Consider the following 19238-nt stretch of genomic DNA (forward strand, 5'->3'; position numbering starts at 1 on the left):
TGGTTGGTCACGTCTTTCTTAACGTCGCTCTTAACGGTGAGGAACTAGACAACATCAGTGAGTATTATTTTAGTGTTGTAAGCTTTAGTACAAAATGCTACAGGGAATATGTAGTAGGAGAAATGTTACAAAAATTCCAGAACTTACGATGTTACGTGAGTAAAAATAGTTATTTATTGGGTCGTAATTAACGCCCGGTAATTTAAAGCGGTTTGCAGATTAAAAAAATACTAAATGCTCGATAAAAAAAATAAAAATGCAGTATAAAATAATAGAAAATGCCTTATATTTTTTATAAAATCACAATATAAAAAATACAACTTGCACGTTAAGTTCTGGTCGGTATTTTAACCAAATGTGCACCAAAAAAATATATAAATGCTCGATAATTTACGTACACTATTGAATGAAATTTTGCATTTTACAGTAATGCAAATAAACCGGTGCTTGCTTACCGACGATCGACGAACAGTACATAACCTCACAAAACGAAGCGGGCATGTTCCATGTTCTACGTGTATGAGTGGCAGTGAGATTCCTCAATACAGTTCTTCAGAGGATAGCGCGGCTGGTGTACTTGAGGAGTCGGAGCCAAAGAAAAGAAGGAAAAAGGTTGATGATAAACAGTGGAAAAGAGAACAGGTATTCAGTAACAAAGCCTTAGCTCAAAAATCACTAAAAGATGAAGGTATTTGGAGCTTTTATCATAAAAATGTTGATACAGAGGGTAACGTTAGTGCAATTTATCGTTGCAATAAAGTAAAGTATCGAGGAGAGCAATGTGCTTCAGGTGTATATTTATATTATCCCGCAAATACTGAGGATGTAGTTTTATACCGATCGGAATTGCTTCATACATGCGAAAGTATCCCGTCCAAAACAACCATACAGCGGACATACTAAAACTGAGATCAATACCTTGTTTGAAAATAATCCAAAACTAAAACCGAAAAAGATTTTGGAAATTTTGGCGAAGAAACATTTACCAATTCCTAAAAAGCAACAGTTAAATAATTATTTGGCTTCTTTAAGAAAGTCAAAATTTGGTCCGAATTCGATAAGTCTTGGGGAGTTAGAACAATTTTGCATCGACCACTCTCCAGTTCCAGAAAATAAAGATGAGGCTTTTATAACATCTCACCAAATGGATTACGGGGATCCCCCTTCTTTTCGATTTTTTATGTCAACCAAAAATTTAATCAGGCAATCACAGAATACTTGCCATGTCCACGCAGATGCCACATATAAACTTATATGGCAAGGTTTCCCGCTATTGGTGTTCGGAACAACAGACAAGGCCAGATCATTTCATATTTTTGGAGTGGCAGTTTGTGCCAACGAGCAAACTGAGGATTTTATTTTTGCATTCAAAGCGCTAAGAACTGGTGCAGAGAAAGTTTTGGGTGAAACCATTAATCCATCGATACTAATATGTGATGCGGCCCATAGCATACAAAATGGTTTCAAAAATGTATTTGGTCCGAACGTTACAATAAAAATGTGCTGGGCTCATATGAAAAGAAACGTAAGAAAAAAAGCTGATAAACTGGTGCGTCCAAAAGCAAACATACATACAATCTTGGAAGATATTGATTGTCTTCAATTAAGCAAAAGTCAAGAGATATTCGATAGAGCGTCTATCATGTTTCTTTCAAAATGGGAGGAGCAAAAAGACTTTTTACGTTATTTTGAAAGTGAATGGCTACAGATGAATCGAAACTGGTATGAAGGGGTTGACAAGAAAAGTCCAAGTACTAACAACGCCCTAGAGGCTTTTAACCGAGTTATCAAAGATGAAAATACTCTAAGAGAACGGCTTCCTCTATCTCTATTCTCTGTGATATTAAAGGAGTATGTAACTACCAGGTCTCAAAATTATTCTTCGAAATTAAAAGAAGTGCACGTAAAACCAGTTATTCACCTAGATTTGTGGACAAAATCTTATCAGTGGGTTAAAGCACAAAAAAAGATTATTTCTAAAGCGACACCATCGGGAAATGTTTACATTATTCCTTCAAAAGATATAACCGAGGTGAACCAGGATAACCTTGAAAAGTGTACGAAACTAGACTTTCATAGTTTTGACAAATATAAGACTGTTATGTTTAGTGTATGGACAGTAACAATTCCCGACGACAAAGATGATTGGATTAATGGTGAATGTGATTGTCCGACTTATTTTAAAATGCTGATTCGTAAACACATTGTGGGATTGGCCATACGGCTAAAACTTACCACACCACCTCCTGAAGCAAAAGCTATTCCAATTGGAGTAAAGAGACGTCGTGGGCGACCACCCAAATCTAAAAGAACTCTTTTAGTTCAATAGGTAAGACACAGGTCAATATTTCCCTGATGTACCTATGTACATATGCCATTTTTTATTTCAGATAATCTCATATCCTCAGATGTACTTTGTGCCTAAAGTTTTTGTTGTTGCGAATCAGATTTAAGTTTTGTTTTGTTAGTAGATACCTACAAAATTAACAACTTTATTTTAAGTTCTTTGTTGCGAGCATTTTGTTTTCAGAATAGTTAGTTACCAGAAAATGTGTTTTTGTTTTTGAATTGTTAGACTTTTTGTTTTGTATTACATATTTTATTAAATTAGTGTTTATTTTGTGTTCACTGATTTTTTATTTTCAATGAAAATGTATAGGTAAGTACCTACTCTTTGTGGGCTTTGAACTTTTTTATGGATAAAATCATCATTTTTATTGAAGGGTAAGTATTCTTTCACCATCAAACTTCTACTGAACATTCATTATATGTACATTTATCGAGCATTTATTATATTTTACCGAATATTTAATAATTTAGGAAGCATTAGAATTTGGTACTGAGCATTCGTTACATTTATTGAGCCTATATTTTTTATATCGAATATTTATTAATTTAGGAAGCATGTGAATTTGGTATGGAGCAATCATTTTATTTATCAAGTGTCTATTATTTTTATCGAATATTTATTATTTTAACAAGCATGTAAATTTTATATCGAGCATTCATTACATTTATCGGGCGTCTATTATTTTTATCGAATATTTAGTTTCTTGTCATGCATTTGAATAAATTAACTGGAAAATGTAACATGCATTGGGAATAAAATTTCGAACATTTAATTTGTTCCCTTATTTATTTAACGAGTTCGTGTGTAATTTGGGCTCTTTTTGGCATGCCAAAAAAAGCCAAAATTACACACGAACGAGTTGAATACAACGTTTTTTGTTCGACGAGCCCCTTAAAGGCTCCAAATCGCTAAAAATCTTTAAAATTAGCTTGACGTTTCGTTTTGACAAGTTGTCAAATTTATCAAAATCCGTTCACACAGGAGAAAATTCTCAAATTTTGACAGTGTCGAACAAAAAAATCGTTTTTCCACTCTCTACATGGTAAGTACGTTGTTATGACATTGATTTGGTGGATGTAGGTACAACTTTTTTGACCTATCGTTGGTTACTATTAACGACGGGATGTAAGTAACCACTTACCTCCCTCGGAGAAATATGTGACAAAAATTAAACCAAACAAAACACTAATATGCCTTATGGTAACGTTTCTTCGATGTCTGTGGCAGAGGGAAGGAACATGAAGCGTTTGTATTGAGGTTTTTCTCTTAATGAAAACAATATTTCGTGTTCTTTATGAATCACTCTTTAATATTTTTTGAGGAAACCGATTACATTTATAGTTTTACTGACAAGCTCAAAAAACAAACTTATTTATTCGAGGGACGCAGCTCTCAGCTTTTAAAACGATTTTGTTTGACATATCATTTATTAAAATCGAATAAAAAATAAGGAAGTTATAGCACCAAAGGTTTTTCATAATACACCCGGTATATACGATTTTAAAATTAAAAAAAAATAAAAATAAGAGTACCTACTGTGATGAACGCGGTATTTATACATTTTATTTTATTACCATCGCGGAAATTATTCACCTTAAATTCAACAAAGTCAAATTTGTCTTAACGATCTCCAAATTGTTTCTGTGCAATTTATGCATTCCATTTATTTCCATTTTTAAATACACACATGTTTTGTAAGTGTCAGAATGTTGAGAAAAACAGAGCCGTTCCCACGAAGGGTTTCCTGGAATGTAAGACCGTTGCAAATCGCAAGATTAACTTCTTTAGTTTCTTTCAAAAGGCCATGTGGTATTTCTCCAAGTTATCAGGGTGGCGAGACGCCCACCACACTCGACCAGTCGACCAAGCAAGGCATTCATTTGCATACGAAAGGATAAATTATTTAATTGTTGTTTAAAAATTGATGAAAATAGAGATATAACGATAAATAAATTAATACATCCGTTTAGAAAGGAGTCGCCGGGTATTTTGAGTGACACAAACAAAATTTAACTAGAATTAACAATGTTGATAATGATTCAATTCGTCTGAGTTTGGTCGTAAATGAAGTTTCATTTAAATTGAAGATGTTTACATTAAATAGGAAGCCTTGTTCGGGGTTGCTGAATCCATATAGTAAAAAATTGTTAATTAGTTTAAATCCTGGTAAATCGGTCAAATCGTTTAAAATATTCACAATTGAATTGGTCCACTAGAATTTGGTGTCTGCGATTTAGATTTTAAACACAGCGTCGCCAGCCAAGGGTGGTCCGTTTTGTTAAGGTGGCGAGAGACGCGTTACAGATCGAGACTTTTAAGTAAGATATCGGATTACACTTGCACGTGTGGTCAGTTGTGGGAAAATTTAGCAAAATTAATAAATTCTTGTTTAAACAAAGTCAAGTCACAAACCCACTATTTTAGAAAGACGCGCTGTGTTTTTCTGAACATTTTGATATCCAATTTAACCCTAATTTAAGCTGGTGTAATCGTAATTCTCATGTACAAACCAATTTTCCTTATCTAATTATTGTAAGCAAATCTTGCACCGTACGATTACTGCCCATTTACTAACATAGTTTTACAAGGGAAGTAGGTAGAAATTTCTGTAAGAAAAGCGTAGAAAATCGTGAAAATGTAAAAATAGTACCGCTGTAGTACTGGGGGCGACATCTAACAAGGGGTAGTACTACGAAATTTACAGTTTTCTTACGCCTTTCTTCCATATGCTTTCCGTAAATTTAAACAAACAAAATTTGTTGTTACATTCATTAACCATCTTCAGTTCAACAATTAGTTGCAGACAGAACAACAACCAATTTTGGAGTTTAATTTCTCTTTCAGCGTAATTGGGGTTGATTCGCTATCGTTACTATGTTGTATTATATTGTCCAATGGACAAACAAATTGTATGTTTAATAATGTTGATATTGCGAATCGAAAAACCACCCTAACTAGGAAATAATAATATTTTTAAGCGAGTTAAACGAGGTTTGATCGAATGCCCATGCGTCGTAAGAGTCAAATTTGCATAATTCCACACATGTGGAAAATGAGTAACAAGGGAAGGGGGGTAGGCGAGTTAGCGTCCCCTATTTAAAGTTTTGGCACATTTGTCTTAAGGATTCGATTTTTGACTGTCTTTCGAGCTAGTCGATATCCGTGTGTCTGTCTTTGCGATTTTGTTTAAATTTTCTAAGTTTAAACTATATTTGTATTAAATCACTTTAGCTTCGTTTAGAGTGCCGAGTGCTAATAAATAAGTTAGTGCCAGTTCCAACAACAGGTGCCGACGAGCAACCAGGGTGTTAAACTTTCTAGGTAAGCCCGAGAAAGGGTTATATTATTTTGATTAATTAACTCTATGTCAAAATTTACTTGTTTTTCGTTGAAATTATTTTATCAGTCATTCACCATGAAATATTTAATTTCAATTTATTCAACAATTTGAAATAATCAAAATCCAAATTTAAAATATTTTTTCCAAGTTTCGAGTTATTTGAAGTAAAAGTTTAAAGCTAGAGGTAGCCAGCAACAAATGATTCTATTTCCGATGGAAAGGGGCCGCAACACTTTGGTTGTCGGATTACTTAAATTACAAATTTAACTTATCTGATCCTTTTATTCAACATTTTTTATATTAAATTCTTTACTCTAAATTTGAGTGTAACCACCAGTCAGGGACTTTGAAACTTAACAGTCAATTACTAATTTATAACTAAATCGTTCCTGAATTTTCTCAACTGGTGCCCGCAAATCAGATCGAAATTTCTAGTTATAAACTTTAGGGAGATAGAATAATTGGTTGCATATTCAATATAGGGTAGAGTAGGGCTATTTCTCTCCCGCGTCGTGTTTAGGCGACCAAGCAAAATTATTGTTTTGCCCCAATTGCACCTGAAATTATAGGCGCGTTTGTCGGCCATCAACGATGAGGAGAGTCGTGGTTCCCGGGGACCCTCTTCTCCAACTTTACTAGGTCTAAGACACGGTGTCAGGTCGTAGTTTCCGACCGTGGACTTAGAATGGGCGTCGTAATTCCCGCTCCAACGACATGTACTATGTATGTGTGGGCTACCACGAGGACAAACGCGACAAAATAACCATCCCGGTTACCTGTAATAAACTGGTGTCGCGTACGACAAAGTTCTGTACAAGTCTTTGTCGAAGCTCGTGGACGAAAGTTGTGAGAGAAATGACGACTACAGTCATTCAGATTGATTTGCGAGGACTTGTATATCCGGGTTTTATTCGGAAGTTGTAAATGGTGTTTAAGCACCGGACTTTTACCGGAAGCGGTATTTCGGCAGTAGGGCGTAATAGTTAAATGCGATGCACTTATCAAATGCCGCGAGCATGTTATCTTCCGACTCTGGTACAAGTCTAACTCAGTGCCCTCGATATTAAATGTTGCTTGGGTGATATAAGTCCGAACAAGTTACCTGAAGGTTAGGTTAGATTTGCCGTACGTAAATAGGGTTGCATAAAAATGGGGGTTACAGCAAAATCAAACTTTTCAAATCTAAATTGGATAACATAAAATCTCATCAGGTGAAGACTGACGCCTCAATCATTTGTTTAAATTCACGATCACCATTACAAAGAAAGTCTCTTACGAATTTGCTTACAAACATAACCTAAACAATAACTTTAACACAGGGCAAAATTTGATCAAACCCGCAGAACTCATCCATTTTGTAAACAAGGCTTCGAAATATTTTGTAATAAAATAATTGTGGGGAAACTTGTGTTTAAATCTCTTCCTCCATGCGTTTTGACACTACTTTGTCTCCGAATTTGTGTTACGACTACTGAGTATTGCCTAATAGGCCTTAAGATAAAACACCATCATCACTATAAAGGTGACTATCGACGAAAAATAAACACAACGTAGGTAAGTGAAAATAATAAGTATAAAGGGTTACTAGACGAGCCAAATAGATTAGTATATCAAATTGAGAGTTTAAAAGATAAATTAACAGTTAAAAATGTAAAAATTTACGACATCATCACGATCAAAATGGACGGTCTCACTACACTACCTACATTCCTATCTATCTCTAAGTGAAAGTAACAAAACAGAATGAATTTTGGGAGTTCATATTATTAGACCATTTTAATTTATTACAATACCCATTACAGTGTTTTTCTTTTGTTTTTCCTCTTTTGTCAATTGTATATTTCACAATTTCTCAAAACTAAGTTTTTCATATTTACGTCACTTTGACATTTAATAGAGATAGGAAATAGTTTTGACAAATAGTGAAATACAGTTGGTTGCAAAAAAAAACGGGACATGAAAATTTTCTTAATGTAAATTTGATTTTGTCCATTTGTCCTGACCTGACCTGACCTATCAAATAATTTCTAAAATTGTCATTGAATTTTGATCATAATTCTAACCTCTCCCGTTGCTGAAATTACAAGTGGTAAAATTGAAATTTTTTCTAAACACCAAAGATTTCTCATAGCAACGGAGAGCTCTAAATATTTATTAATTTTTGTGTTATATGTCTGTGTTATATTATGTGACTTTGGAACAGCTATATCTAAAAGATATGCTTGCTTTTGTTGTTTATTTAAAATTATAATGTCTGGTCTGTTATGCTTAATATGAATGTGAGTTAAAACTGTTCTATCAAAATATAACTTGTAACTGTCATTTTCCAAACAACTTTCTGGTGTATAACTATAATGTGGTTGTGTATTCTTTAATAAATTGAATTTAACAGCTAAATTCATGTGTATAATTTTAGCGAATATATCGTGACGTTTTTTATATTCGCTTTGAGCCAAAACGGTGCAAGAAGAAATGATGTGTTCAATTGTTTCCCCTTCAGTTCCGCAAATCCTACATTTATCAATTATCGATTGTAAACCGCATATGTGTAATAATTTTATAAATATTATTATTCGACCTTTTTGGAGACCGGTTAGGTTACTATTTAGCCGCTTTTGGTAAAGAGTTTGAGCATTTAAAATACTAAAATATTTGTCCACCTCTTTCGTTTAAAATTTATAATTTAGATTGTAAATGTTTCATTAAATAAAATTGTTCCCTATGGTTCATTGATAAAAAAATTCACTGTATATTTCTCGCACACAAACATTTTCACTCATTCTTTCATCAAAAATGGCGCATAATATTTATAGCAAGCGAATCTATGAAAATCCTGATCAGTGCGACCTATTTTTTATAATTTCGCAAAAATTGCAGAGCACAAATGCATTGAAGACCCCCTGTAATAAAGAACGGCCGACAGCAATGGGCTGACCGAGCCCTCAATCATAAAAGTATTAGTAGGTTATAAGGACCTGCATAAGTCGTTCTCACTAGTCGTAAAACACGTCTGAGCGGGAAAGGGCGCGTCGTCTTAAGTACGTTTGGTTGCCTATTTTCGGATTTATTTTTTGTAAATATCAAAAAAACCATGATAGTAAACGAAAAAAGAAACTGTCATTGACCTCCGTATTTTAATTATCTATCAAATGAGTGTTTATTTACCGCGAAAAAACGTTCCACTACAAAAAAATCCGAAAAAAATGATTTCGCGTTTTTATTTAATTACACATTAATTATTATACTTTTTTTTTTAAATAAAATGTCATTGACCTCCGTTTAGGTGCCTACTAACCAACCAAAAGCCAAGCATTGCTTCAAAGTTGATTTTGTAGAAAAATTCCGGAAAAAATAACTCCATGTATTTAGAATGGGTGCTACGTGAGGGATTGTGGAGTCTTAAGGAAATAAGACCGCGAGTGGTGGAAATATGGGAAGATATCTATCAGGGAGCAATAAGGGCCCTGACTGAGAATATGCATCGTCGTTACCAAGCTGTCATTCGCAGTAGAGGAGAAAACACCCATTATTAAGTTCTTTTTCGCAGTTCTGAACTTTAGAATTTTTGTTAAAGATTGGGAAATTGTTAAAAGTGTTACTAATAAAATTGTTCAAGCAGTAAGGGGTCTTTATTCCGATTGTTAAAGGTATGCAAATGTGTTTTGAAAAATATATGATGGTTCTGGACATCAAATTTGTAGATATTTCTAAATTTTAAGGTGGTGCGTTAATTTTGTGGAGAAGTGTATTTTGGCAATAAATGACTTTTTTCAGTGTCGTAGGGAAAATAGTGTACAAAACTCGCTGGAAATTGAAGAGTGGAAATTTCTAGACGATGTTGTCAAGGCTCTTGGTGTTCTCTCTGGTCATGTGTTTAAAATGATTATCCGTGTTGTTAATCTTGGCTTGTCAGTTTTCAGTGAAGAACACATTCCAGATCTGGCATGAGATGTTAGGATACCTACCAAAATAAGCGTCATGTGAGGAAGCTCCTGATAGGCTATCAGGTCGACTTCGTAGACGAGGATAGTTTTTGCGGAGCTTGTGTCGAGGGGAGCAACTTACCAACACATTTCAGGAAAGAAAGCAGGGTGCGTTAGAACCAGGTGCAATTATGCCTGCTGATTTATGCGGCCCAATGAAATGTGCTTCTTTAAGCGGAGCAAAGTGTTTTTATGCATCACGTGTGATTTTTCAAGTAATCAGTTGCAAGTAAATTTTGTGTTTATTTTCTTGATATTTAGATAATTACTTACATGTGATTTTAGAATCTTTTGACTAAGACTGTACGTAAAAGTAAACAGAAGCACACTGAATTCAATTTTCATTGCATTTCTGTTAAAGTTCTTAACGTAAGGGCCGGTTTTTCAATCGATGATTAATTTTTTATTAAGGTTTAATTTGTAATTAACACAATGTTACCGTTTTTCAACCTATGATTAACAAAAAAGTTCATGTTAATTCTTGATTAACTTAATCATACGATGTTCTGTGAATTAATCGGAATTTAATGATTAACGTCAAAAGTGACATTGCCGATTTATTGAAAATTTATTATTAAAATAGTAAAACCATGAGCAAAGAATAGTGATTGATGATATTTATGACGTTAATGCTTATAGTAGTGATGAAGAGCCACGAAGGCCAAAAACTATACGCTTTAAGCCCAATCACTTCGAAGAATGGGACCAAAAAGATTTTTTTAGTCGCTTTCGTTTGTCTTCGCGAACAGTAGAAAGATTGTTAGAAGAAATAGAAGAAGCTATTTCCTATCAAACTAACCGATGAGTGTTGTGGAGTAGTCTGCATCAAATTCAGGGGTTAAAATACCAGCAAAATTTTTATTTCAGAAATGACTGTCTATCGCTTCAAAATCAGTTGCTTTTTAGTCTGCGATTTTACGCAATAGGAGCGTGGCTGGAGGCTTGTGGTGTACACAAGTAGAGTTCTAGCGGCGTTGCGTCCAAATTATATTAAAATCCCCCCAAACCGAAATGAAATTAACGAATGTAAACAAAAGTTTTTTATAGTACTTCTAGAAATAAGTGAGAACAGAGTCAATTGCTTTATGGATGTAATTATCCTTGGTAAAATGGTTAGAGATTGATACCCAACTGTTAGGGCACAATAAAAGCAATTGACTCTGTTCTCACTTATTTCTCTTTAACATAGCAAGATTTCCTAATTGTATTATAGGGGCATAGACTGCAGAAATACAATCAGTAGGTGGAGAAAATGCGGAAATTAGGATGAACCAAAATTACAAATTTGGGTCATTGTTTACTTTACCTATTTGTGGAATTTTCGCGTTTTTTCTGGCTAGACAGCCGCAGGGCGTTCTCCTACATCGTTTCCCACCACTCAAACCTTGTGCAAATGAATTTTCCTTGCCCTTTAGACATTGATCAATGATCATTGATGCGACCTTGAAACACAACAAGAGAGAAAAACAAGGGCATTTGCACAAGGTTTGAGTGGTGGGAAACGATGTAGGAGGACGCCCTAAGGGTGTCCACAAGTTGCTAAAGTAAACAATTACCTAAATTTGAAATCGTTACAAATCACAAACCACCAAGTTGTCAAATTTGACAGAAAAGTTAATACCAACGTAACAAACTTTCAGTTAATTTTTAATTAGCTAATCATAATTGAATTTTGGTTTGAAAAACGCTATCCATGATTAATTTCAAATTAATCAAGAAGTAATGATTAGCTAATCAAAATGTTAATCATCGATTGAAAAACCGGCCCTAACTGTAGTAAAACGTGCGATATGAGTGTAATATTGCATACCGACGTCAATTATATGCATTTTGTTCACTTTTTATTGAAATTAAAACTGTACATAACCTCAAAAACCGTGTTTTTCCACATATATTTAGCGATTACATGGAAAATCCTTGACCAACTTTTTTGTAAATTCATTAGAAAATTCTACGATATTGATACTTTATGTGTGAAAAATTTAAGAAAAATTGGCCATTTTGAAATATGTTTTTTATCAATTTATATACGAGTATTGATCGATTTCTCATAAGAGCGCGTGTAAAATATCCCGAAACTTTAAAAGGTAATAACTTTAAAATTCCTCGATCAAATTTTTTCAAATTTGGCACAGTACTTTAGCATGGATAGAAGGACTATTGTACCAATTTTGAGCAATTTTCGCCATTTTTCAATGCTACTCCAGTTCATCCTTAAGGGCCGGTTTTTCAATCGATGATTAATTTTTGATTAAGGTTTAATTTGTAATTAACACAATGTTACCGTTTTTCAACCTATGATTAACAAAAAAGTTCATGTTAATTCTTGATTAACTTAATCATACGATGTTCTGTGAATTAATCGGAATTTAATGATTAAGGTCAAAAGTGACATTGCCGATTTATTGAAAATTTATTATTAAAATAGTAAAACCATGAGCAAATAATAATGATTGATGATATTTATGACGTTAATGCTTATAGTAGTGATGAAGAGCCACGAAGGCCAAAAACTATACGCTTTAGGCCCAATCACTTCGAAGAATGGGACCAAAAAGATTTTTTTAGTCGCTTTCGTTTGTCTTCGCGAACAGTAGAAAGATTGTTAGAAGAAATAGAAAAAGCTATTTCCTATCAAACTAACCGATGAGTGTTGTGGAGTAGTCTGCATCAAATTCAGGGGTTAAAATACCAGCAAAATTTTTATTTCAGAAATGACTGTCTATCGCCTCAAAATCAGTTGCTTTTTAGTCTGCGATTTTATGCAATAGGAGCGTGGCTGGAAACTTGTGGTGTACACAAGTAGAGCTCTAGCGGCGTTGCGTCCAAATTATATTAAAATCCCCCCAAACCGAAATGAAATTAACGAATGTAAACAAAAGTTTTTTATAGTATTTCTAGAAATAAGTGAGAACAGAGTCAATTGCTTTATGGATGTAATTATCCTTGATAAAATGGTCAGAGATTGATACCCAACTGTTAGGGCACAATAAAAGCAATTGACTCTGTTCTCACTTATTTCTCTTTAACATAGCAAGATTTCCTAATTGTATTATAGGGGCATAGACTGTAGAAATACAATCAGTAGGTGGAAAAAAAGCGGAAATTAGGATGAACCAAAATTACAAATTTGGGTCATTGTTTACTTTACCTATTTGTGGAATTTTCGCGTTTTTTCTGGCTAGACAGCCGCCAGGAGAACGCCCTGTTCTCCTACATCGTTTTCCACCACTCAAACCTTGTGCAAATGAATTTTCCTTGCCCTTTAGACATTGATCAATGATCATTGATGCGACCTTGAAACACAACAAGAGAGAAAAACAAGGGCATTTGCACAAGGTTTGAGTGGTGGGAAACGATGTAGGAGGACGCCCGAAGGGTGTCCACAAGTAGCTAAAGTAAACAATTACCTAAATTTGAAATTGTTACAAATCACAAACCACCAAGTTGTCAAATTTGACAGAAAAGTTAATACCAACGTAACAAACTTTCAGTTAATTTTTAATTAGCTAATCATAATTGAATTTTGGTTTGAAAAACGCTATCCATGATTAATTTGAAATTAATCAAGAAGTAATGATTAGCTAATCAAAATGTTAATCATCGATTGAAAAACCGGCCCTAAAGCACTTATTTTAATAATTGGTATTAGAGACTTTTTTTGTGTTGGCTACACTCAAACATTTAAAATTTAAAATCAACATCGCTCTTGTTTCCTGATATTTATTAAATTTTCGTTTTTACACTATTTGATATTTTGCTTTGTTCGTGTTTTGATAAACTGTCATTTTCAATCAACTTGCTGCTGTCACTTTATCCTAATCTACAAATTACTTGCAGTTTTTTTGTCAGTCTGTTATGTGTTTTATAGTTCTCCCAGAGCTGCAGCGATTTTATGGCAGGGCAATAGTAATTATTGCGCCTGTTGAGATGCCGATAAGCGACATAAACAGACCCCTGTCAATCATCATTTTCGTTCTATACCTGTCAGTACTTGGACGAATTTACGATTAGGGGTTGTACTTGCGGTTTAAACCTATTGTTGGTGTTCTTAACGTTTATACAATGGTACCCTGCCATAAAATCGCTGCAGCTCTGGGAGAACTATATGACTTTTATGTCAGCCTAGTAGATAACAGTGTTGAACTGTTTCTTAACGTCAACGTTTTTTTTTTGACAATGAAATTTCTGCAAGCTAATATAGTCCAATTTTTACCATTTTGCGATGACGTCATTATCTAATAACTTCACGTATGTTTGAGCTAGGATCAGAAACAGATTTGAATTGATCACAAATAACTATAATGTTTCAAATTTGTTGACAATTGCTTCGAAAGGTTATGTTTGTAATCAATGTATGAGACCTCAATTTTTGAAGGATATGGTCTCTTTTTCTGCTGGAGAAGCTGGTAAACGTACCCTCAGCAGCCATTACAAAATTATGTAACTTTATTCTTGCTGGTAAGATTAATGAAGAAGTTCTTGCCATATTTTTTGGAGCTTCCCTCTGCGCTCTTTCAAAAAAAGACGGTGGTTTGAGACCAATAGCAATTGGTTGCTCGTTTAGAAGACTTGCAGCTCGCGTTGCTTGTTTTAAAAACAACTGCGACATTCATTCATATTTAGCTCCCCATCAGCTTGGACTAGCAACAAAAAAAGGTTCCGAAACGGCTATCCACACAGTTTGTACTTATCTTAATCTCCCTAAAAATAATGATAAAATTATGCTGGAGATTGATTTTGCGAATGCATTTCATTCCGTAGAAAGAGATAAAATGCTTTTACAAATTAAAGAAAATTTTCCTATCCTTTATCCCTTTATGAATCAAAGTTACAGATTACCTTTATCTCTTTTTTTTTGGAGATAAAATCATATCTTCAGAAGTTGGCGTTCAACAAGGTGATCCCTGTGGTTCAATGGCGTTTAGTGTTTCAATTCAACCTTTGGTAACGATAATGATATCGGTGCTGAACATTTGGTATTTGGATGATGCCACTCTTGCAGATACCCCAGAAATTGTTTTAAATGACCTTCGTAATCTAATTGAATTAGCAGCTGAAATTGGTTTGAAAGTTAACACAGATAAATGTAAAATTTTCTTCAATTCAAAAAATGAAGATGTCTATCATTCAGCAATTTGAAAAAATTTGTCCAGGAATTAGAATAGTATCGTCTAACGACTTACAGTTACTGGGAGCTCCAATTTTTGAAGAGGCGTATGTTCAACAATTCAGGATTAAAGAACAAAAACTTAAGTTACTTATCTCTCGCCTTGACCACCTCAACCCTCATGTGGCGTATTTTTTATTGAAGAACTGCCTTTTTATACCAAGTGTGATGAACCAAGTGGGTAATTCAAATTTCCCACCAAGCGTCCATCTCATTTTTTTTTTCTAACAACATACGCAATGAAAATAACACCCGCGAAATTCAAAAATGGCCAAGAGCGCGTGATCGTACCTCGTTAATTTCCCTACGTTGTGGTTTTTTTTATACAAATTAAACATTACCAGATTCGTTCCAACAGGGTTTGTGAACCACACAGAAGAGTGCAAATAAAACAACACAATAATTAAAACCAGCTATTTATTCAAAGTTATGATTTTCGTTAACGCCGGGATTCATGAATAATAAAACGTCTCGGGAGGGGGCACCCAAGTCTCCTCAAATGTGAGAAGACTACTCATTTAGAACTCTAGGAAAATGGTGAGCTCTGGCCAATCTCCCAGACCCCCGAATGAGGCTCCGCTAAAACCTCTCCTGAAAATACGAACAAGTCCGAAGTGACAACGTGGACGGGACAGTTAGTGAGAATTGAGCAAAACTGATTTCATAAACAACACAATTCAAATTCAGAAAAAACAGGAGGGCCATGTACATTACAAACAAAACAGTTACTTCGGACCGTTCGAGCGAGAGCGGGCACTAGGCGAGAACTTCAGCATGTTCTTTTTTTTTCTTTTCCAAGTTAATTTACAAAATACGGCAGGTACGCTATAGAAGGAGTGAGTGGCTTTGGGTGGTCCGGGGGTCTGTGGTACCTATCCTTACGACTTTATCATTTCCCGCCTACCCGTGATTTAGTGCTAAGGGGAAAAATCCTAACTGCTTTACGTTAAGTCAACAAATTGAGGTACTCTAAGTTCATCGGTTGAATTGAATATGACTATTTCAGAGCAAAAACAAACGACGCTTGTCAAGTACCACAAACTTCGAGAACAGATTACCATTCCGGAAGTTATGTGCCAAGGAACTCGGATTCAACTTACACCATGAGCGACGTTGCGGACCAGCATTCAGCAAGCCCCGCCAAGCGTTATGGTTTTCGGGTCTCTCTTGGGGCACAACATGTTAAACGAGGGGCCGCGGGGTCGTGTTCAACGATTGTATGTTAGGAGCAACTAAACCCCTCAAACAGAGAGAGACCCTCGCGATAAGGAAGAATTGACATTTACAGCAACTGGAAAATGTAAACGAAACCGCGACAAAACTTTGTTGACGGAGTAATCTAAGAACACTTTCAGTTTGGGATGGAAAAGTGGTAACAACCAATAACACATACATAACAATAAAACAAAAAAACACAGTCCAGTCGACCCTAGCCTATTAGAGCCGGATCATCGACAAGGGGGCCCCCCCCCCTTGGAGGGCGCCCCAGGACTAAATGATGAAAATACCTAAATGTAGAAGATCCCTGGATAAGGAAAAAGCCCGCGCAGATACCTGAAATATAAACCCAATTGGTTGCTACCGGGATGGAAAGTGGAAACTTTCAAATTTTGATTAAAAATGTTAAGCAATAAATAAATACTTGTTACACCAAAAGCGTCACTCAGAATAATTAGAAAGGGGATCAAAGTGAGGGAGTGCGCTGATAAAAAGTGAAAGCCACAGACCCACGCTAAAACTTGGAGTCATTTTCTTTTAGGAAAATTTGTGAATTGTAAAACCTGCTTTGACAACAAAAGGAAAACGTGATCCGTCAATTTTATAAATTTAGCAAAACTAGAACCAGGCTGCCTTACGCTCCTTCGCAAGCTTATAATGTTAAAAACATAATACATGGGGATGGTCGAGATAAATGTGGATTTTGTAAAACATGGTGGAAACCCACGTGCGACCCATTTGTGTCTTATTATTGTTAAACTACATTTCGCGCGAAGCAGAATTAATTTTAGTACCCCAAACACATACCTAGTTCAAAACAGAAGTTGGACAGCAACATTTAGCACAGTTCAATAAAAAAAACAACTAAAATCGCACAATTAGCACACAGAAAAAATACACGGTACTTCTGTACTACTCTGCGGTCCAGAAAAAAAGTGCCCTCCAAAAAGAAACATGGCCGTTCATCCCCTGTCGACTTTCACCCACGCCCCCCAAGCGGTCGCCGACGGTACCGAACGCCGGTAATTCTATAGCTTTCATTGGCGGTTAGTTTTGAATTCAAAAGCGGTTATCTCACAAGACTAACTTATTTTATCTATAGGGGAGACCGGCGTCAAATGTAACAAAAATTGTTTAGTATTTTTTTCCTGCGGAACCCCTTAGTAATTTTTATCAGATTTTTTTTGTCAACATAAGTAACAATTTGACATACTTATACCGACTTTATAATTTGCCTGCCAAAAATGGTTTTTTAGAATAGTTCCAAAATTATCTCACGTGTCAGGTGTTACTATTGACACCTATTTGGTGTCATTTGTAACAGGATTGATGTCAATTGTTACAAACATTAACAACAACAAAAAATATACAGAACTCACGTAACTTTATTATAAAAATTTTGAAATTAAACAGTATTCATAAATAATACTAATAAAATTAATCTGAGAGGCAATTCAATAATTCATGCATACAAAATACGGATCTTCATCAGTGCAACTAACATGTGCCCATTGTTTGCACTCTCTACACTGGATCCAGTCTTCTTGGCTTGTGTTATAAGGGCCAAGACATACTAAACAGAAAGTTTCCTTATCTTGCTCATCCTCTTCAAACGAATCGCTATCATGAACAATTTTATTTTTTTTTAGTTCTCTTCGGTTTGACTGGATCATTCAGTTTAAGAGTCACGTTTCTGCGTTTATTTTGTGCTTCAATCAACAAGAGTTTCTCAGGACTGTCAGTGTAAATTGCCGTTTTTCCTTTGGCTCTTCTCCCTCTCGTTGGTTTTTGAACGTCGCCTTTGGGGAAAGGCCTTATTGCATCTGGTGTTGTATGAGAAAATAATGTTCTTTTGTTTCTTGACGGTGTAGTGAATCCTCCAGTTGACGTACTTGGCTCTGTTGAAGGGTTGTTAACACTTATCATTTTCTGTCCAATTTCGTTTCCAGTAGTGTCCACACTTGACCTGTTTACGTTGCTTTGTGCAGTACTGTCATCGTCTTGACTTTCTATAGCTAAGGGCCTATCGGTTACAGTTGATGGTGCAAAGTCAGCATCAGTAAATATTTCCCGGTTAAATGGAGAAATTCCCGTACAGTTAAATCCAGATAAAATGTTTCTAGGTGTAGCAGCTGCACTCAGAGCTTGTTTGGCTATGGAAGGCAAATCGTAAATGGTAAGACGCTTTCCAGGATGGTTTTTCATCCACTGATCGGCAAAAATGTTGAAAAACTTCTTTTTTTTTTTTTTTTTTAAATTGCCATTCCCGTTTTTTGCCATACGGCTTTTACGGTACCTTTCGGTCGGCCGTTTTTCCAATTCATTTTCCTTGTTCCTTTGCCTATCGGTGATGCGACGGGGCTCCGGGGCACTTTCCCCGGCCACCCACGCCCATTCCACCTCACATTCACAGACATACACAACAACATTTATACACCCATGGGCACCCTTCCCGACGGGACTCGAACCCGTGCTGACCTCGCGGTGGTGGCCGAAAGAGTGTTGATTCTTCCTTCCACCACCCTACCGTCAGCCCCTGATAGACATACACACACATCCATGGCCGGGCGGAGGTTCCTTCCTTTGAAAAAATCCTCCCCCTTCGGTGGGATTCGAACCCACTAGCATCGGGACCGCGACCTCGGAGTACTTTCTCCGACAGCCATGCGGCCACCGAGCCACCTAGTTGAAAAACTTCTTAAATGGCCCATAAACGCCTCTGTCTAAAGGTTGAAGCTTATGTGAAGTGTGAGGGGGGAAAGATAACAGTGTTACAAAATTCTGCCTGCAAAAGTCAATCACAGGGATAGATATATGGGACCCACGATTATCCAGTATGAGCAGAACTTTGTTAGTTTCACTGGGATTCGTATGTTTTGCAAAATGCTTCACGAATACTAAGAATTCAGGTTCTTGCATCCATCCCGATTTATTTCCACTACCTATGCAGCCAACTGGGCCATCTCGCACAAAATGATCCTGGAATTTCAACCGAGGAAAAATGAACATGGGTGGTATTGTGTTGCCAACCGCGTTTACGGCCAGACACATGGTTACTAGAGTTCCTCTTTCTTGTGATGTGATGGATCCAACTTGTTTCTTGCCCTTTTTGGCAATAACTTTGTTTGGCTTCTGCACAGTTGATATTCCTGTTTCATCAACGTTATATATATATAT

The sequence above is a fragment of the Tenebrio molitor genome, chromosome 4 (assembly GCF_963966145.1).
Source record: "Tenebrio molitor chromosome 4, icTenMoli1.1, whole genome shotgun sequence".
Lineage (NCBI taxonomy): Eukaryota > Metazoa > Arthropoda > Insecta > Coleoptera > Tenebrionidae > Tenebrio > Tenebrio molitor.